Source organism: Phyllostomus hastatus, unplaced genomic scaffold (assembly GCF_019186645.2).
Source record: "Phyllostomus hastatus isolate PE091 unplaced genomic scaffold, TTU_PhHast_1.1 phas_contig_254, whole genome shotgun sequence".
NCBI lineage: Eukaryota > Metazoa > Chordata > Mammalia > Chiroptera > Phyllostomidae > Phyllostomus > Phyllostomus hastatus.
This window is the reverse complement of record NW_025333810.1, coordinates 21,409,123-21,431,802: the sequence shown is the minus strand read 5'-3', so window position 1 is coordinate 21,431,802 and position 22,680 is coordinate 21,409,123. Positions and strand designations below refer to the sequence as shown.

The 22,680-nt window shown below is 38.1% G+C and overlaps 1 pseudogene; it reads left to right on the top strand.

Annotated features, from left to right (window-relative positions):
* LOC123818071 overlaps positions 1 to 21,648 on the top strand; it is a 125,556-nt pseudogene extending 103,908 nt beyond the window's left edge.
* The last annotated feature ends 1,032 nt before the right edge of the window (positions 21,649 to 22,680 follow it).

The window sequence follows — 22,680 nt, the reverse complement described above, 5'->3', positions numbered from 1 at the left end:
TAACTTATAAATTAGGCATAGTAAGAGACTGGTAACAATAACAAATAATAAAATACAACAATTATACAATATATTATAATAAAAGTTATATGAATTTAATTCTCTCTCTCTCTCAAAAATACCTTACTGTGCTCATCATTCTTCTTAAGATGATGTGGATAATAAAATGCCCCAAGTCAAGGTCTTCTACCCTATTACTTAAGGTAGGGGTGTCAAACTCATTTTAACCGGGGGTCACATCAGCCTCGAGGTTGCCTTCAAAGGGCTGAATGTAATTGTAGGACTGTATAAATGGAACTACTCCTTAAAAGTTAAGCGAGAGCTTGGCACTGCTGCTGAGTAGAAACAAGGTGCAGGGATGGATAAAACAAGGTAGAGGGCCAGATTCGGCCCACAGGCCTTGGGTTTGCCACCTGTGACTTAAGGGAAGCACTTTGTGGCTTCTCTTAGGCATATCCAAATTGCTAGGATCACTACTCTTGTGCGTTGGGGCCATTATGAAGTAAAATAAGGGTAACTTGAATACAAGCACAGCAGTACTGAGAAAGTCAATGTGATAACTGAGGTTGCTACTAGATGACTAATGGGTGGGTAGAGTATACAGTGTGGATACACTTAACAAAGGAGTGATTTGCATCCCAGAAGGGGCAGAGTGGGTTGGCAGGATGGTGTGAGATTTCATCACGCTACTCGGGATGCAACTTAAAAGTTATAAATTGTTTTTTTCCTGGATTTTCCATTTAACATTTTCAGGCTGCAGTTGACCATTAAACCATGGAAAATAAAACCACAGATAATGGGGAAGGGGAGGGTGGACAGGGTAGGGGATGTGGGCATGGGGGATGGGGGAGGAAGGACTACTGTGACCTAAGAAAATCATCTCATAAGCAAATACTAAAAAGGCTGCATTTGCTTTCCCTTGTTTCCACTACTCTGTGCTGATCACCTTGTAGCCCATGAGGGGTTTTTACTGCAAGTATTAACTATTCAGTAAGGTCCTCTCTAACTCAATCTCATTGTTGCCAACTAACAGACCCAGAGGTCACCATGCTTTTTGAGAGTCTGCTTCATCTCAGCCCATTTCCCCAACAAGGACAAAAATAGTCACCCAAGTAAATCTCCTTTGGGGTTATAGAGAGTCTTTGGAGCAGATATGTCCTGGATGTGGACCAATAAATAGTGGGAAGAAGTCCCGGCAACCACAAATTTAACACCAACAGTTAATGTTTACTGATCTCTTACTATATGCCCAACATTGTTCTATCTGTGCTAACTCATTCACTCCTCTCAACAACTCTGTGATATGGGTACTTTTTTTTTTTATCTCATCTTAAAGATAAAACAACCAAGCAATGAAAAGGCTAAGACATTTGTCCAAGGTCACACCGATAGTAATTGCAGACACATGACTTGAACCTATGCAGCAATTAAGAGTTTACACTCTGAACTGCTGTGCCAGGTTTCAAGAAATAGTAGTTTCTTTATTTTCTTTAAATAAATTTAAATTGCTCCCTGAGTCCTCGGATGGAAGGAAATTCCATCTCAGTCATTATTAGGGCACCAAATCAGTGTTTGCAGCTCTGCAGCTTATGAATCATCCTGTGTGCAATTCCAGGTGGACTCACATAGAATATCTCAGAATTTTACTCTAGAATGTCACAGTACTATGTGTCTCCGAAACACAGTAGTTCCTCCAAATGCCCATCTACTTGAATGGTGGGGGTTTTTACTTCATTCAAGTTTGTAGGGACTTCTTCAAGGACCTTTAGGCTTACATAAGAATCCCAGAGGCACAAGCAGGCCAGGATATTTGGGAAAGCTTTCCTTGCTCTCTTGTTCCCCTTGGCCTCTACTCCAAAATGGTTACTGGGCACATATTTATCATCTAATCCTGCCTGGTGCCTTGAAGTCAGAAGCTTTGCTGGTTAGATGCCAAGCTTGAGCTCAGGGGTCAGTATCAGAATAGAGCATCACAGTAGTTGGTACCCAGCCTCAGAGGCACACCACTCATCCGGTCCCCAAGAAACCCTGACTGTTCCTGGGGTCACAGGAGACAGCAGGGTGCACAAGGTCTCATACACCTATCCCTACACCCAGTCCTGGGAGAAGGTCTCCAAACCTTTCTCCTCCTGAGGTGTGCCCAGTTCCTGGACATCCTCCCCTCCTAGGACAATCTGATTCCACTGCTCCATGACTCTACCTTTAACAAAAGCTCTCAGTGGGTATTGTTTTTTCTTTTCTGGCAACTTTTACTTCTGGCCCTACCACACAAAAGCCATTATTAACTTCTCACAGTAAGGAAAAAAGACTTGGCTGCTATCTTGGAAAATGGAAGAAAAAATTACCTACAGCAAAAGAACAAAAGACAAATTATTATTTCAATAAGTTATCCTGCCCATTATATATGCTTACTTAAAAATAGTCCTAGTGGACATATCCCAAAATAGTAATGGTGTGTATCATGGGCTCTGGAACTTTTAAATTACCTTCTTCTTTTAATCACATTTTTCAAGTCTTCCACAATGACTGAACATTTGTGAAATTTTCAAATGTTGATTTTTTTCATTTAAAAGTGTTCACTTTGGGGTTTTTGTTAACTAACTCAAAAGTTAAAGTTTTCTTTCAATTAAGAACGCCAAGAAAACTTTTCAGTTTGACATCAGACAAATATATGTCTGTATGTGATTTGCTGAATAGGGATTGCATATACCAGGTTCCATTTTAACTTAAAAAAATAACTTTAGGGGAAATGAAATCTAAAAAACACTCTTTGCTTCCTGAGAACAAAAAGAGGGGGAAAGAACCATGGAGAAGCGGTAAAATAAAACTCACATCCATTAGGTCTCCACTGACACACAAAAATGGACTCGAAACCACTTCAGCTTGTCCTATCTTATCTCAGTTACTATCTCAGAGGAACACTTTTTTCATTATTCAAAAATTAGTGGAATTCAGCAACAGTGAGCATTTTATTGTGGTAGACCAAGTGCACTTTATATCACTTCCAATGGCATCAATGACAAGCCACGGTTTGACTGGTAAGATTAAAATTTATCTCACAGCTATTCAACTCCAGCACATTTGAGGTTTTACAATCAATTTCCCAAAATAGATCATCCCTCCTAATGCTGAAGGTTAGACAGTTTTGAGTGTGTGTGTACGTATGTGTATTTTTATAGAAAAAGAAAACAGACCACCCTAGATGTTAGGATACTTCTAATGTATTTTGGGGGCACAAATGGTTTTTCCAGAAGTTAGGGAGTAAAAATCATCATAATAAGGGCTGTAATTTTTCATATTCTAATGGTTTTCCTAGAAGAATAGAAAAAATGAGGTTCTGGAGAATTATGCTGTATTCTGAAGATAAGTGTTTAGTCAGTTGGCTTCCATACATAGCTTAGCAGTGAGGAACGAATTAGAATTCTCACACTTGTTAGCAGTGCATCCCTGATACTGACTTGAGTTGGTCAGAGTAACCAATTGCTTCTACCTTTGGTTTTAATTAAAATTTACTTTCTTTAGAAAATTATTTTTAAAGAGAGAGAGGGGTAGAAGAGAGAGAGAGAGAGAGAAGCCAAGAGAGAGATACCAGTTTGCTGTTTCACTTATTCATGTACTCATTGGTTGCTTCTTGTATGTGCCCAGACCAGAGATTGAACTTGCAACCTTGGTGTATTGGGATTGACACTCTAACCAACTGAACTACCTGCCCAGGACATAATTATAATTTACCTTTAATTTAAGTGTAAAACTATGAATTTAGTTTGTTAAAGGCTATAGTGACATATATTTGAATTAAGTGGTGTTTTTGGGGGGGTGGGGAAGCTTAGGATTTCCAGTAAGTTACCAGTACATCTAAAATATACATGCCATAAGCAAGATCACTGTGACCTAAAAACTCATGTTCTTGGTCCCATGTTGCTCACTATTAATGTTTAAATAAAGGGAAAAATGAGGAAACTCTTTTTTTTTCCCCAATCGGACAGATTATGTAGCTTCTTTTATAGTAAGCAGCAATACACACAAACCTCTTATCTTATGCCTGAGACCAGAGACCCCATCTGGATCCCACTTCAGAGCTCTGAAGATAAACCACTACAGAGAAGACCTGCCTTATCCTCCAAATAAACAGTATTCTCTAGGTGGCCAATCTAATTTATACCTGCTACACTGAACAAATAGAAACTGAGATAGAAACAAGTGTTTGATACATTTCTCAACTAAAAAAAAACCTGGATATTTTTGAAAAATGAAAGTTATGTCATTTCTCAGAGAAAGGTTTAGAGTTCACATCATTAAGTATTTGAATGTAATGGGCCAAAACATCTCTGTTCACACCTAATTTTGTGATGAAGATTTTGAAGGAGAATTAGGGAGATGCCTGTCAAGACAGTATGGTCCATGGACCATTCTAGTCAGTAAAGTAAAATCAAATGGCCTTCTACAGAAAGCAAATGCATCCATGATCAAAAACACATGAAACAGTCTTCATTAGACCTCTTGGAAATGCAAATTAAAATGAAATACTACTACATATCCACCAGAATAGCAAAAGTTAAAAACACTAGATGTTGGTCAATATATGGAGCAACTGTAGTTTTCATACACTATTGGTGGGACTGAAAAATTATACAACCATTTGGGATAAACCCTGGCAACTTCTTAGTAAAACATATGTAGACCTAAGCCAGTGATCTAGCAATTCCACTCTTTGGTATTTACAGCAGAGAACTAAAAAACATATGCCTTCAAAAAGAATTGTACAGGAATATTGATAGAAACTTTATTCATAATACCCCCCCTCCAAAAAAGTCTGGGAATATTCTAGGTTCCTGTCAGGAGGAGAATGGAGAAACCGGTTGTGTCATGTCCATGCTAAGGAATACTCCTGTGGTGGTCATGAGCTGACACCACTTAGAGCTCCTGCTGGGGACAGCACAGCTCACCCACAGCCCCAGTGCTGCCCCTCTGGATCCACTGTAAAGCTTCTTAATGGCTGCTCTAGCAGATCATATGGCCGGTGTAATAATGCAGACCTCTGCACTCCTTCAACAGGCAATTCCAGCTTGAGGACTCACCATCAGCCTGCCTGAAACTTTCTTAGAACTGCTGGGCAGTGCCAGGCTCTCCCTACCAGTCCTTCCATCCTCCTCTCTATCACAGGTATCAGGCTCACAAGACAATCTGAAGTTTCTCCCTACCTACCTTGACTCCCTTTTCTTTATCCTTAATAAGTATTTCTCTCAACAAATCTTTTACATATCTAATACTGTCCTTCTGCTTCTCAGAGAATCCATATTCACACAATTACTAAGTGACAAAAAGAAATGAACAGTACCATGGATGAATCTCAAAAACACCATACAGATTTTTTAAAAATTAGGACTCAAAGGAATAAATATTATATGATTCCATTTATATGAAGTTACAGAGCAGGCAAAACTAATCTATGAAGAGGAAAAACTCAGGATGGTTGCCTCAAGGGCTAAGAACAGGCATTGTTTGGGAAGAGACGTGACAGAATTTTCTATGGTGATGATGATGTTCTATATTTTGATAACAGTTTGGATTGTACAAAGCTCACCTAGTGGTGAGTTTAATATTTGTGCATTTTATCACATGAAATTTCATTCACAAAACAAGGACTATAAACAAATATTAAACTTTAGTTGATGATACATACTGAAATACACTAATTTCTGCAAATACTTAAATTCATCAAAACAGCAAGGTGGTTTGATGAATGGATAGAGGATGAATGGATGGACCGATATATGATAAAAATAAATAGAGGAAAATGTAGAAGGGGAGAATCTAGGGGAGAATATATAAGTATTTACTGTAAGAATTTTTCAACTTTTCTGCATGTTTATAAATTTTCATAAACAAATCTCAGATTAATAAAAAATCCTATAAACTTCAATAAGTCAGGTACAAAAAAAAAAGAGAGAAGATATAATAGCCTCAGACTAGAAGCGAGAAGATAATGTAAGGGTAAAATAAAGGCATTTTCAGATTAAGGATCTCAAAAATTTGCTTATAAACAATCTTTCTCAGTAGGATGTGCTCCACCAATACTAAGAATAAACTAAGAAACAGAAAGATATGGCATCCAGGAGAGAGAGAGATTCAATACAGGAGCAAAGTAAAGAGCTTTCCCAGGCTTAATGTGACAGAAGCTCAGGAGAACAGCTGTGGAGCTGACCCGGGTAACAAATATTGCAGAACCAGTGCTCAAAAAGACAGGTCGCTCAGAAAAAATGAGATTGATAAATTATCTGTTGTATTTGATTTATTAATTAATTTACTGTGAGGAATTCACAGGCTGAAGAATTTGGTTATTGTTAGTAATAAGTATATATAAAATATAAAATGTTAAAAAAATATAAAAAGAATTCATTATTAACTCCAAGAAAAACAAAAAGCTTTACAAGAAGTAGAATATGACTATACTACAAACTCAGCTGATGACAGTATTAATGTAGTCAAAGGAATGTAGACACTCAATATTGACTTAAGCAAAAATGCCATAACTATTTTGGAAGTGATGGGAAATGGAAATTGTGGGCACAGATGGTGAGTGGTGGTAAAAGAAAACTAAATACTTATCTTTCATAGTTGGACATCAGTAGCCAATATCTATAACTGAAAATTCAAGACAGCCAAATTATTTAAATAAGCAGATTACTTAGAAATATAGCAGAAAAATACTGATAGTTGATAACCCTCACCCCTGAAAGCAGAAATTGGAGGTAGGGCTGTGTGAGGGTGGCTGCTGTCTATTGTCATAAGCCTTATTGTATACATACCTTTGTTTATTTTGATACACATTATAAAAGATTTTTCTGTCTAGTGCAAGTACAGGTATTGAAGATTTATTTTTTCATACTCTATCCATTGAGATGCCAGACATTCCTTGGAGTATCAAGACTTCAGAAAACAGGAAGCTCATAGTGGATTTACCATGTGTGAACTGTAATCTACCCTCTACAGTCCCTGGGAGGGCCCGGGACTCACTTCTTTCATCACAGTTTTCATATACATTAGTGAAAATAGCACCAGCATCTCGGGAAGATATTTTCATGATTGTTCCCTTGGGGATACTAGAGGGAGAAATGCCCAATGAATCAGTTTCCCTGGTTCAGTAAAATGTCTATAATGTGGCATTTCATCCTCAGAGGTAAAGGAGGCACAGTTACGAAAGCAATCAGAATGTTCCAACCTAGATATTTTTGGCATTAGTTAAGCAACCATGGGATTTCTGGGGTTGAAATAGAAGGACGACTCACTGAAGTCATGCTTGATTCATATAATTGAAAAAACTTCTGGGTTTGATAAACATACCACCAAAGTAGAAATTAAATTCTTGACCTCTCACCCAATTCCTAGAACAAGGTCATTTCACAGACTCATGTCTCTGTTAATGAAGAAGAGTCTGGTGACCTTGAAAGATAGTAAAGTCACAAGGAACAAATTCAGAGAAGAGGTGCACTGCATAGAGATAAGAACTTAGATTTGGAAGTCAGATTATCTGGGTTCAGATTCTGGCTCCACCATTTACTAACTGTGTGACTTTTGGCATTTACCAAGTCAACTGTGTTACAGAAAAAGAAAAGTATCCAAATATTTAGAGAAATACAGGACACAGTCTGAGAGCCAGCACTAATTCCTGAGTACCAAGGACTCTAGTGTCATCCAGCACTATCTGTAGATGAAGGCTAATGAGCCTTCTGTCTACATCAAGGCAAGCCAGGTGTTGGCCTCTCACACGACTTTGCTTCTGACCAAGGCATTTACTTCACATTAAATATGATCAGTGGACACATTGGTTTTTCCATGTGCCCACCATCTAGATTCAAAAAGTGTTAGATAGGCTAGTGAACATTAATTTTAGTCAACATGTGGAGGAATACCCTGAAAAATCATGGTGCATTTCTGTAGATTGTGTAACTGTTCTGAACTGGCAAGCAGTAAGTTATTGTTTTTCTCAAAGCCAACTTGTTTCAGCCAGGGAACAAAGGTCTGGAATGAAAATGCTCTTCACAATTACCTAGTTACTAATTGCACCTTGCAAAATTTTCTTTTCCATCCCATCATCTCCAGGCTCTGCTGGTGTGAAGATTATAGAAAAGAGAATTATGTTTTCAGAATTTAATGAAGCTGTGACTTCCACTGGGCCATGTCATACCCTTTATGCCACTGTGAAAGCAGGCAAAAAAGGAGAGAGAGAGAGGGAGAGAGAGAGTGTTTTTCAGCCTGGTTTGACTGACTCTAATTTTCAAGGCAAAACAGGATTGCTATTATACAATGGGAGCAGGGAGGAGAATAAACAGAACACCTTCTCATATTACCAGGTCCAGTGCTAAAAGTTAATCAAAGACTCTGGCAATCCATTCAGGCAGAACCACCAAACGCTTAGATCCTTCAGAAATGAAGGTTTGGGGGGCCCCAACTGGGTAAAGAATCCCAGACAGCTGAGGTGCTAGCAGAAGGAAAAGCAAACAGAAACACTTTGGTGGAAGAAGAAAGTCATAAATACCAGCTACTGCCATTTGCAAAAACAAAGACCAATGCCTCTACCTATATTTTCTTCGTTGTTGAGTCATGGCTATATTTACACATTTTAATTAGGCTCCCTTTTCTTAGGGAGGTTTGTTGGCAGTAATTAATAATGTAATACATGCCATCAGTGGCAGAATTCTGAAGTGGGATTGTGCAAAAACTAGAGAAAATGGACAACATCCAGAGATTCTGGACTTGAAGCCTGACTCTGGGTTTTCTCCTGTTGTGGAGAGGAGCACATTTTAAGTGGTATGAGGAAGTTACATTATGTAGGTGAAAGCATTTTTAAATATAAACATGTACAGAAAGACAAGTGAAGGTAGCCACAGGGTGAAGGAATATCTGCCATTTGCTGGCTACACTAACCTCTTCCTACAGGGAAGAGTCTTCGCTGTGCGATCCTTGGTGAGAAACAGAGGCCAACAGAAGTCAGGTAGGCCCTGCCCCTGCCCCTGCCCCTGACCCAGCCCCAGCAGTGACAGAGGAGACCTGTGTCCAGTCTCAGCCATCAGGCTCCGCCCACCTCCTGTCCCCTGCTGTGCCAGCCTTTGTAACTTCAATGGGTGATGCAGGGATGAAGTTCATGGTACAGTGTTCAGGGGTGGGGATAGGCAGTGCTGGTGGCTCTACTGTAGGGACACTGTCAGCAGTGGAGGCAGGGCCAGCGGCAGTGCCCTCACCAGAGCATTTGAGAGGTCAGACTCTGCCTGTGGTCCCTCTTCCTGGCCTCCCTTTGTTTCTACCTTTCCAAGTAAATTCCTTCCCTTTAAATTAGGCAGAGTTGTTTTCCATTGCTTGCAACCAAAAGCCATGTGAGACAAAACTGTTGCACTATTTTAGAAGAAAGACAGTCACTTCCTTGGGGCTAGCATACCTGAAAGCAGGAAGGGAAGAATATATGGCTTTGTTAAAAGAGCCCTTTCTGCCTTCAGCCAGATAATGCTGAGTCAAAATCTCTGCCCTAAACTAACATAAGTGAGAGAAAAAGGAGTGGGGTGGGGGGAGGGGTGGACATTGCAGGATTTATGACTGAGACCTGGAAAAGCCTAACCCCATGCCTTCCCAAGCTTCAGTGCTCGTGGGCTCTCTGACAGAGGTGTCGACTACATATGCACCAGCTTTGTATATAATCTCAGGGCTTTATGGATCCCAAGAGACCTTTCCTGCCTTGGGTGCCCCAAAACAAATAGAGTCATTCAACAGATAATAAGTAATTAAGTGCAGGGGCACTGCCACTAACGGAATCCCCAAATTAGGTATGACTAATCAAACTATTGATCAATTCTTGAAAACAGCACAGAACTGAGCATTATATTTAGCAAGACAATGGAGGGAAATAAAAACTGCAAAGTACATTTTTGCAAGTCAAGGCACAAACTCAAGAAATGTATAAATTTTCCACATAAATATCTTTTCTTTACAATTTAATAACTATACGTGAAATGAAGTTTTGCTACAGAGTGTAATACTTGTATTAACTCCTCTTTATTTGGTCAGTTTTAAAATATCCTCTTTCCTTTTACAATATCCAAATGAAGTTTTTGTCTTTTCCTATTCCAGCTATTTGGTTCCAAATGGACTAGTGCCCAGCATTGCTGAAGGGAGAATTTCTCCTCTGGAGTCAGTGGCTTCCATAGAGGCCAATAATTCAAGTTTCCTCTGTTAATCTAAATCTAGCACCGGAAATAAAGCTTTGTTCCTGGCCAGCTATCCTCTCTCAGCCAGATTCAGCCAAATCCATTTGAAGGTGAAGCAAGGCAGCATAGTACCCAAACGCAATCTCTATTTCAGACGTCCCTCGAGAGCCCCAGACCTCTCCTGCACTGTGCCTCTCTCCGTAAGAGGCAGTATAATCAGCCAGGTCCCCCAAAGCAAACAAATAGAATGGACTTGGATTCCTACCTCTCTCCTCCTCACCAGATCTCTCAAAGCTATTCACTTCTCTCCATACCCTTGGACAGACTGCCATCCTATCATACATGGATTTCGAGCAGTAGCCGCTCAACCCCCCTGGAAACTTGATTCACTCTGCCCCAGGACACCTGTTGACACCGAGGCACACCAAAGTGACTTTTCTAAAACGAATCGTTCTTCTGTTTAAAATCATGTATTCAATGGCTACCCACCACCTTAGAAAAAAGTCCAAACACCTTAGCATACCTGCAAGGCCATACAGAATTTAGTCCTCTACTGCCAATTGAGTGTAATTTTTAATCCTTCTTGCCTTGCAGTTCCACCTGCATTTATTTCCACTGAAAGTATCATGTTTTCTTGCCTGGAGGAGGGGAGGAGACAGTACTTTAAATGTCTTTCCCTCCCTTGCGCTCAGAAGTCCCTTAGCTCCTCCTTCTAACTATTGCTTCTGCCAGAAACCTCTCAACTGCTCAAACCTTAGGACTGTGTAGACAGCTGTACAAAGTCTGTCAAGGAGTTGCAATTGCTCTTTGCCTGTATCCCCAAGGCAGTCAACTATGTGCTCTTCTATGTCAGGCTATCTAGTACCCAGTAAGCAATAGTCTCTGAATGAGTCAATGATGTATAAACCTGAGTGTTTTTCTATTAATAATTTCCCCTCCATTAGTAGACATACTCTATAGACAGTAAGATATTCTTCAGTTTTGTTTCTTAGAATCTCATTCCTGGTCCTACAACCTCCAATCTTTATTTCTATACTAAAGCAATGCCTTAAAATGCCTTAAATTTTTTTTTGAACAAGCCAGAATAACAAAGCAAACTGATGAAGAAGAAATATTATTGAATACAGAAGACAGGACTATTATATACTGAAAATCTACCACTGTTGAAAAGAATGGAGCTTGCCTGGCCCAGTGAGAATTAGGACATCCTGCCACAGCCAGGGGGTATATATAGTGAGCTTTATAGATAAACATTCAATCTAATCTTTTGGCAAGAATGTTCCTTGCTTTTATTAAAACCTGAAATCTACATTTGTCAGTCCCTGGCTGACCGTACATTTCAATTTTGCAATTTTTGTTTAAAATCGAAGTTTGAAACCATACCTTATCTCAAAAGAGTAATGCACACTTGAATTGAAATGGCAATGATGTTGAAACCTGTCTTCTCTGAGAATTCCTCTACAATGGAAGTAGAAAGGAACAGTTGTAGTGGTTGTTGTGTGTTTTCTCTGAGGTCTGAGTAGGAAAATTATTGTGCAACTTAAGAACATGAAATTTTTGTGAAGATGTCACCAAATTCTATTTTACAAGGTAGCTGTGCTACTTTCACTGACAACCCCAATATAGCTTCTCAGAATTAAGTATATTCACCAATGTGTCTAATTTGAGTGAATATTTTTTAGAGTTGTCAATTTTTTAATATGCTTAGCTTAAAAGATATAGACAGGAAAGGATGTTAATGGTGATGAGTTAACTTAAAATGTCTGTGGTAGAATTTATAAAATGAATTAAGGCTGCTGGAATTCTGGATTCATTTCATTTAAGGAGATGAGATGAGAAGTGTTGGGCATTGCCCTTTAGAATTGTTATAGAAACACTATAGCAACAGAAATTCTATAACTGTGCATGTTTTTAAAACAACAATTTTCTCTTTTGTACATTTTGTAAACTATAAGGACTAAGTGAAAAAGCTGAATGTCTGAAAGACTGTGTATCCATATGCCCCTTGTAAGTCTTACATTTTAATTCTATAAAATTTTTAATTAAGAAAAATGTATTCTCAGGAAAAGCATAAGGTATTAATTTTTTTCATTTTGATATAAAATATTAATGAAAGTTAGGAAGTTACGAGTGAAAGATTTGAATCACAATATCATGAAGGCTTTTTTATGATCAAATCTCATAGCTGGAACTTTGTATTTTTAAAAATGGTGTTTACAAGTTTCATTTGTCTTTCAAAGTCCAGTAGTCACATAACTTATCATGAATGGTGATATGAGTTAAGAACAGATCCTGAAAATATATTTCCTAAAGTATTTTTATTATTTTTATTTTGTTGGAGACCAGAAGGAAAGTAATATTCCCCATGAGCCAATGAGCAATGGTTTAACTGTTCAATGGAAAATAGGAAAATCCATTAGTCATTAATATTGGGGAGTCCTAATTTATGCCTGTCTCTTTGGTATGATCCTATTATCAAACCTGAGAAGAGGGTTTGATTGACAGAAGCTCTTATAAACTCATCGCGTAGTATGTAAGGATGTGCTATGATTTCCCTACGGTCCAGCATTATAGTTCCTTTATTATAATACAGGATTGGTATTGAATGTGTGAGAGAGCAGTTGCATCTGATGTTTATGCATTTTGATACCATTAGTGCATTAAAAGACACTGTAGTTTGCCCCAGCTGGGGAAAGTTAATTCACACAGGTTTCATATTACATGTCTTAGGTTGATCACTCTTAGGGGACTCAGTGAGTGCTGGAGTTTTTAATAAAAGATCTGAGCTTCCTAGACTTGAATCTAAAGAGACTTTTTCAAAGATTACTGCTATATTTGGCCCTCTTAACATCATTTTTTAAGAGAAAAGACAATGGTAATCATTCAAATTAATTTATTCTGTTCAGTTTAAGTGGGGGGAAAAGTTGATTCTCTATTTTAGGTATTGTCTCCACCAAAGAGCAAGGACTGTTCATCTCTTGTGAAGTGACATTGCATTACAGTTTCAAATTCCCACCCAGAAATGATAAAATTGTTGTGCCAATGATAAGATATATAGTCTTCGCAGTGCTTGTTCTATAACACTGAGAAACTGGTGTTTTAACCATAAAAAAATTTCAGTGCCAGGACAATGAATCCTACCGTTTCTTTTAGTTTCTGATGAAGGTACACCATTTCTTCCACTCTTACTTAGTGCTAGAGAAAAACACACAGGATTTATGCTTTTTCATATTTGTTTAGATATTGAGACTACTTTGATTTTACTGTCAGTGTAGTCATATAATTTTCTTTTATCAAGGTGAAGCTGAAAGGAAATTAAAGCATATTGGAATGAACAAACCAAATTGGTTGTTAACTAATAAAAGAACAGGAACAGTATGCATGGTTCATGGGATAATATTTCCTTAACGAGTTTTCTAAGCTCCATAGCCTAATAATTAACTATTAAAATTATTGTAAAGACAGAAATTTCAAATATCCTAATATAGATCACAAATAAAAGCCACATTTTTATAATCTTACTTTTTCCTGGATGCATAATTCTATAGTTATGCTAAATTCTTTAAAACCGTTCTTCAGAGTTCAAAGATCTCAACAGAAAATCTGTGCATTTGATAATTATTTTTTTATTAGTTGTACCCACCCATCCCTCCGCCTCAATTTTTCATATTGTATTAGTAGATGTATTCACTCTGAAGTAAGGCTTCTACTTCATTTTACTTTCAGTATTGTAACCACTGGAGTTTAGCTACCATCTCATTATTTTCTCTGATTATTCAACACTGGAATGTCAATGGAGAAGAATATTTATTCAGATCTAACCAATGTCAATCCATCTTAATAACTGGAAAAAAGATCATCTTATTGACTAAATAGCTCTGGAGAAATGCAAACAGCTGCAAAAAGTACTCATGTCAGACAAAATAATGCAGCAGGAGCATCACAGTTTGGCCTCAATTTTAGTCAAGATCACTATTTTTTTTTAAGATCATTATTTCTTAGCTCTGTGAGAAGGGAAGGTTACTGCTAGTTGGTAGTCATTTTATCCACCCATTCCATTTCCAATTTCCCAAAGACAATGGTAAAGTTTCAACCTTTATCACTAACTTAAAGCTCATCATTCTTTCCCACTTTAACTGTCAACAAATGATAAACTTCTTACTTAACTGAAAAAAATAGGTGCACTGGAAATGACCTTAAAACCTTTTTTACTGAATCTCCAAATGTGTCTATGTTTCCCTGTGCATCATAATAGATCACATATGTACATGGAGGTAAGTGGCAGAGTACTGGCTTTATAGCATCTTGGATAAGTATTTGGAGATGATAAGATTTAAATTATTGAACTTTTAAAAGTTTCACAAACATGGGCAAGTAATATCACCAACGTGTGGCTTTTCCATGGTGCCCAATGTTCTACTTCTTTCTGGGAGCCTGAAGAGTAGATATTTTTTATGGGTAGTATTTAACTGAATAATCCAGTTAAAACATTTAATAAATATTAAATTATTCTAGTATATATGAATTTCTTATATTTCAAAACCATGTGAGAAATGTAACTTTATTTTGTAATTTTTAGAAGTGTTCTGGAGAATATTTTAATAAGTATTAGTTACTGAACATACCTATATTTATGTATTTATTTATCCATCTATTTATCTGTTTTACATCTTGTTAGAAAAAAAATCATATGTATGGAGCAGAAATTTCTCTTTCAGTACAGGAATTTAGACAATGCTCTTTTTGGGGGGAGGGTAAAGATTTTTTGTTATATTTTAAATTACTTTATTGTTGTTCAATTATAGTAGTCTGCATTTTCTCCCCACCCCAGAAAAACCCTCCTCCCTCCCTTGCTTCCACCCACCCTTGGTTTTGTCCACGTGTCCTTTACAGTAGTTCCTGAAAACCCTTCCCCACATTGTCCCCTCCCCACTCCCCTCCAGTTATTGTTAGAGTGTTCTTAATTTCAAGGTCTTTGGTTATATTTTGCTTGTTTTTTTCTTTTGTTGACCAGTTAACAAAAGTTAACTGGTTCCAGTTAAAGGTGAGATCATATAGTACCTGTCCTTTACCACCTGGCTTATTTCACTTAGCATAATGCTTTCCAGTTCCATGCATGCTGTAGCAAAGGGTAGGAGTTCCTTCTTTCTCTCTGCTGCATAAAATTCCATTGTGTAAATGTACCATAGTTTTTTGATCCATTCATTTACTGATGGGCACCTAGGTTGCTTCCAATACTTGGCTATTGTAAATTGTGCTGCTATGAACATTGGGGTGCACAGGTTCTTTTAGATTTGTGTTTCAGGGTTCTTAGGATATAATCCTAGCAGTGGAATTGCTGGGTAAAGGCAGTTCCATTTTTAGTTTTCTGAGGAAAATCCAAATTGTTTTCCACAGTGGCCACACCAGTCTGCATTCCCACCAATGGTGCACTAGAGTTCCCTTTTCTCCACATCCTCTCCAACACTTGTTTGTTGATTAATATAAATCCTATGAGATAAATATACAGTCGCGTTTAGCTCTCAATCATCATATTGGGCTTTATGATATGGATAGAAATGGGAAGAACTCTGGACTGTCAAGTCCAAATGGTGGCAGAAGTACAGTATGCATCCTTATTATCAGGAAATAAATTCAAGATAATTAATGTCCAGAAGAGCAAACACATCAAGAACCAAAATGGAGAGGCCCTGGTCAGATGGCTCAGTTGGTTGGAGCATCATCCAGTACACTAAAAAGTTGAGGGTTTGATCTTGTCAGGGAACAAACCTATCTTATGGGTTTGATACCCCATCAGGGCACGCACAGGAGACAACTAATTGATGTTTCTCTCTATTGATGTCCATCTGTCTGTCTGTCTGTCTCTCCTTCCCTCCTTCCCTCCCTCCTTCTCTCCCAAATCAATAAACATATCCTCTAGTAAGGATTTTAAAAAAAGGATACTCGCCATGACAAAGTGGAATACTAGTGGAATATCATTCCTGGTTTTTATACCAAACAACAGACTCAGCACAATCATGAAAATCTCAAGAATGCCAGACACACAGAGACCTCTAGCTGAAGTTTACTAATCATGAAGCTATAGAAATATAAGTAATAAGTTGGAAGGTTTTACTAGATCTGTATAATCAAAAATAAGCTAGACACCAACTTGAGCCATTCACACTAGAGTCATTGCCTCTGAGGCAATTCCCTGCACTTAAATGCCCTAGAATAAAGTCAAAATCGCACATGTGGAGGAAGGCTTTACTGTAACACCCTATGCAGGTTCTCCAGTCCTTCCTCCCAGTCCTCCCCAAACATAAAATAGTATGCACTGTGAAAAACAATGAAGAGAATGAGCAAAAACCTTTTAGATAGCATTGGTTACCTAATTCTAGCAAATCTAAGTTCCAGAGACCCATAAAAATCACTGTGGTCATATAGAGTGACACTGGTGGCATCAACAGCCAGAATGGAGCACTTAGTCCCAAGGCCCAAGAAACAACAAACCCATCCAATGACTATTTTTCCAGCTTATTGGTATAGACATCTTGGATAGACATCTATGGCCACTGGTAGAATCCCTACACTGGGTCACTGACCCATGATGTAAAGGCCATTATGGTAGGAAGGGCCAAATGTAAGACATTATTGTTCCTCAAGCAAGGGCCTAATACTAACTTCTCAAAATACATACAAGTTTCAGGCATTAACCCAATAGAAATGGATTTCTTGCTCATGTGACAGTCCAATATGGGTATTCCTGGATGATGGTATTCATTTACATAGTGGTTCAGAGAACCAGGAATTTTGCCTCTTAAATTTCTGCCATTCTCTAGATCATTGTCATCTCTAGATGATACCTACACAGTAGCAGGGAAAATAAAAGACCACAAAGAAGCGTAAGATTTTTAAAAATGTCTTGGTCTGAAAACTGTAGCCAATTCCACTTGCATTCCATTAACTAGAACACAGTGACATGATCACACCTAACTACAAAGAAATCTGCTGGATATATCTGAGATATAATTCCAGAGAGAATAAAGGGATAAAAATTTTGGTGAATAGCCAGTAGTCTGCCACATGGGAGAATTTGAGAGATTTATGCTGTGTCAAACACTTAAAAGATGCACTCCTTCTTAAACTCATATCAAAAGATTCACTGGCAATTCCTTTTGACTGGATGATTGAGGGTGAAAACCTACTTTGGTTTTCAGACGACTCTCCAAGCTTTTCTCCAACAGCTAGTATAGAATGCTATTGAATTACAGTCCTACTTATTTGTGGTCCTGAAGAAAGTGGAGAAAGACAATTCTTCCAATGGGCAGTCTTTTAAATTGCACTTCTTTTATCTGTTATTTCTTTAAAGAAAGATAACCTGAAAAGCATTACTATACTAGTGCATAGGCACTGGCTAAGGGTTTGTCCAAATGGAGCTGCCAGAATAGACCAAGGGTGATGATTATTATGTCTCATGTGAAAGTTCACAAGAAGGCCACCACTCTTTAAAAGGTGTTTAGAAAAACAACAAAGACAACAACAACACATAAAAAGGGTTGTGAAGAGAAGCTATAAATAGCTGGCAAGGCTTTATGACTAGCTGCAGGAACAAGAATAATATATAATCCAGAGACCCAGGCTTGAAGCTGAATAAATGGTTATCATTTGGTTAGTGTACTCTCCAGTGCTGAGAACACTTTCTGTGTGAGACAGTCAGTAAGTCAACTGAGGGCATTTAAAAATTTTATATGGAGAGGAAAAGGTGTGTGTGTGGATGTGGATGTACTAAAAGGCTCCTGATAAAATCTGGTGGGCATCTGTTGTTTCCCTATATTGAGCACATTCCTTATTTTTATAGTTAATAAAAATCCTTCTGTCTCCCATTTAAAGTTGTCATGGAAGTGTGGAAATAACCAGTCCATGCCAATTAGATAGCTCTCCTTGGAATTTGAATCTGATGCAGAGACAGACAAGAATGAGGCAGATGGGAATGGCAGCACAAATAAAAAGATGGTCCTGCACCTCTGGCTACTGGGATCCCCAGAAGTCCTCACTCTTATCCAGACTGGTGGTTTCCAACATCCTGTGTTGAAATAACTGATATGATAATTTTCTTTTGCAATAAATTATCTGTTTTTGCCTAAATGGTAAGAATTAAATTCTTTGCTTGGAATCAGATACAACAGGTACAATCTTGTCAATCTATAGAAGTAGATTGCAAATTTTTTTTTTATTAGTGTGGTTTCAATAATGAGGTCTTATGTGGATTTCAAATGCATCTATTCTTTCTGTAATGAACCTAACTTATTCCTAAAAATAATGCCACTAAGTACAAAGCTGTTAAATATAAAAATATGGGATGTGTCCATATCAATCTAATATAGTCAACATTTTTCTCAGACAGATAATAATATATCAAATAAATAATAAAATCACATTTATAAAAAATATCAAATTGAAAATGAATAAACACTGTTTATACATATAAAGTAATATAATGAAGTTTTATTATATTCCTAAAGGAAGAAGATTTATGATGGCTAGAGGAGGGGGTGGTGAAGTATTGTTCTTAAAATGGTGGTGGGAAGTCAGGTGTTTGAATATTGGGCAGGCATTCAGTATCAGAATCATGTGGGTTTGACAATTTCTCTTTCCCTTGAGAATTTAACCCTAAAATAACTGCCTCATAAGGAAGGTTTTGACATAATATAACAGATTGGAGTCTTTGGATAGAAAAGTATGTGCTTCAAAACATGAGGAAATAGTATACATACATAAGAATGAAGAGTGGAGGAGATGTTTCCTCTTTATTCCTTTTGCTTGACATTCATAAGCAAAGCAAAACATGTGGAGTCATCCAAATACAGCATGCATTTCAAATTTGTTCCATGTAATTTTTTTGACTAGAAACTTACATGAAATAAATTTAGATGTGTGTCTCTGCTTGAAACAGCAATGTTGAAATATAACTTCGCATAGTGCATAGTATGCTTGTTTAGTGAAATTTAGTGGGGGGAGTCATTATGCTGTAAAAAAAGGAGTCATTGTCTAAACACTGATAGAAGTTTTCAAGAACCGTTTAAGAAAAAAAGTGATATGTAAATTCAGGCTTATGAAAAAACAGTAAAAGCTGAACTGGGGCCGTGGTAGTGAGCTGTGACCCTTTCTTCCTCCCCTCTCAGTTGCCACCCCAGGCAACCACTTCCTAAGCTTTGGGCAACTTACCGTCTCAGCTTTATCTGTTGTAATTTCTTTTCCCACTTCCCCTCATCCACCATATGAACTGCCCTATGTGGTGATTCTTGAATATGCTATGCAATTGTTTATGTTCCTCCCTTTCACTAAATACCTTCATTTTCTCCTCAAAGCTTATGAAAATTGCACTCATTTTTCACTTCCCAGCATATATGTCACCATCCCTAAGCCCCACATAAAGCAAAAATAAATACTTTGTCATGTATATTCTTGTAGCATATGATTATACTTCCATTCCAGCACTTATCACATTTCATTATAATTAGTTGTTTATTTGGCTAATTCCTTTGTAAGTTCTTCAGAGAGAAAAAAATTCTGCCTTATTTGTTTTTGTATGCCCTGTATCTACCACAGTGTCTTGTTCATCATAAGGATGATCAATAAATATATATTGAATCCTTGGTAAACAGAACAAAGGGAGAAGAGTTTTAAGAAACATTTGGTGGCTTATAATTGAAGATGAATAAAACTGAAGGTCCAGGTGGTGCTGAAGTTCTTGTTTTGAGAATGCTCTCTACTCAAACATGTAACGATGAAAGTTAAATATAAAAGAGAAAAATGTAAAGGGTAGTCACATTGATAAAAGATAAAACAAAATTAAAACAAAGCAAAACTCAATGTGTTAAGTAGAGCTGAAGGCACAAACCTTCTGGGATTCAGGTGGTTAGCAAGTACAGGTGAGCAGTTTAGATCACACACAATATTGTGACTCTAAGTTCTGTGCACGAGGAGGGAGACTGGAGCTGAACACACTCATTTAGTGCTGGTGAGAATACTGGCCAGTACAATGACTCTAAAAGTAGTAAAATGCTTATACCTTGTAATCCAACGGTTCCATTTCTGTGTATATATCCTAGAAAACCTTGTGCCTGTGCACAGAGATGTTTTTCCAAGTGCAGTTAACTGTACTTGCTCTGGATCAAGACTTTTGCGCTCAAACCCTGGGTCCATTGCCCTTTGACCACAGACAATTACTTAAACTCTCTGTGCTTGGGTCCCCTGATCACAAAAAAGTAAGTGATAATGATACCTACTTCTTGTTGATTGTTGTGAGGATAAAAATGTGTTAAAAATCTGTATGATCATGCCTGTAAGGACTCAAATTTTAGCTTTAATCATTATTCCAGCAGCTTTGGTTCTGAGACAGAGAGCAAGCAGGCCCAAATAGAGTCGCTTCTGCCAAGCCTCAGGACACCAAACTGAGACTTACAGTTTCAGCTCTCTCAGAAATGTAATCCTAAACCAACCAGGAATCACCTGGTCAGCACTAGTTAGTCTGTCTGGTAGTTCCTCCACCCTTTTCAGTGTAACCAGGCAATAACCAACCTGCTTTTCTGACTCATAAAACTTCCCTATTCCCACTCACTGCTGGCTATAAAAATCTCTCATTTTGTACATCACCTTGAAGGCTTGCACTATCTGCTAAATTGGGTGCTGCCTGACTCAAATTGATTTTTGCTCAAACAAAACTTTTCAAATATTAATGTATCATAGTGTATCTTTTAACAGTTCTGGCATCAGAAGAGGGAACTGAAAGGGACCCCCAGTGGCTCCCAGTAACAAGGAGCAACCAGATGTGGGTACCTGCTAAGCTCCATGAGCTTGCTGCTTTCTGGCGGCCTCTGGAGGTTGTGGGTATGTCGCTCTCAGATCCTAGCTCCAATCGTAAGCCTTTGAGACTTGGAACATTCCTTTCTCAGACTGTTTTCAGAAACCACCCAGAGTTGGACTGGGTCTGCTTGGATGCAGGACTGTGTCCGGCGGGAAAACAAAATCGGGTCCGAGGGGGAAACACCTGGGTCTGACTAGGGTCCCGGCCTGGGGCCGTGGCCAAACTGGGTCCGACCTGGAAACAGAACTGGGTCTGGAGACGGACTGGTTTGCTTTAAGCTGGACTTGGTTCAGTGTGAAGCCTCAGGTAAATGAAATTTTGTTTTAAGGTTGAATAAGTAAATTAACTTAACCAAAGATAATCTTGAACTATGGTGGTCTCACTGGAGAACTTTTAACCTAGATGAGCTTATCCATTTACAAGGTGTCCTTGTAAAAGATGTAGGGGTCTCAGCCAAGCACTCACTATAAAGGGTTGAGGGAAAATTCCTTCTTCTCTGCAGTTTCTGGTGACCAGGATGAGACCCACCGGAAAACCTCCCTTACTCCAGGGCCTCCAGAGGGGATCCTGGGAAAACCGGGAGAAACAAGCAAAGGGTAAGAATGATCAAAGTCAGTCCTATATTTCTATTTATGGAGCCTGGTAGGGACAGAAAAGTAAAATTTCATGCTGCCTGCCCCTCCTTTAAAATTGGTAGGAAAAAAACCCACATTTGTAAGAATTAGATCGTGGAATTGTGACTTGAGAATTTGCTTTTAGGCAACCATTTGTTGTCAACCTCTTCTCTCTCAGGAACAGCTATTGCCTTCCTATTTGTCTCATTTGTGTCCTGAGAACTTGGACTTCTGCCTGTCTGGGTCCCACAGGTTATTGTGTGTGTTTAGGCAGTTTAACTGCCAGGTGCAGGGCTCCAAAAATATGTCAGGACCAGAATGAGTGTCCCACCCATTTGCTGCGAGGTGTGTTCTGACAGAAACGTGGGTTGCACTCCCTTTTTAGCAAGGGTCCTGTCAACTCCTGCCGGCTCTCAGGGGAAACGTATAAGCTTTGTACATCTTCAGAATTGTGATGGCTGTTTTGGGTCTTTTGCCTTCCTGTTTAAACTTTAGAATCAGTTTGTCAATATCCACAAAATAGCTCATAGGCATTTTGAGTGTTGTATAATCTATAGATCAAGTTGAGAAAATGCACATCTTAACAATACGAATCTTCCAATCTAGAAACACACAGTAGCTCTTCATGTACTTTAGCTTCCCTTCAATTTCTTCTATCAGTGTTTTGTAGATTTATACATAGAGTCATATATTATGTACATATTTGTTAAAGTTATACCTAAAAATTTCTTTCTCTCTTGGTATTAATGAAATGGTACTGTGGATTTTGTTTCAAATTCCAATATTGCACTGTCAGCATATAAGAAAGCAATGGACTTTTCTGTACTGACCTTTTATCGTGCAAACTTGCTATCATTGCTTAGTAGTTTTAGGATGCTTTTTGCTGATTCTATGGAATTTTCTAGACAATTATATCATTTGTTAACAAAGTTTATTTTTTTCTTCTGAGTATGTATGTCCCCTTTTCTTTTCTTGTCTTGTCTTATTTCAGTACAATGTTGAAAAGGGGTGGTGAGAG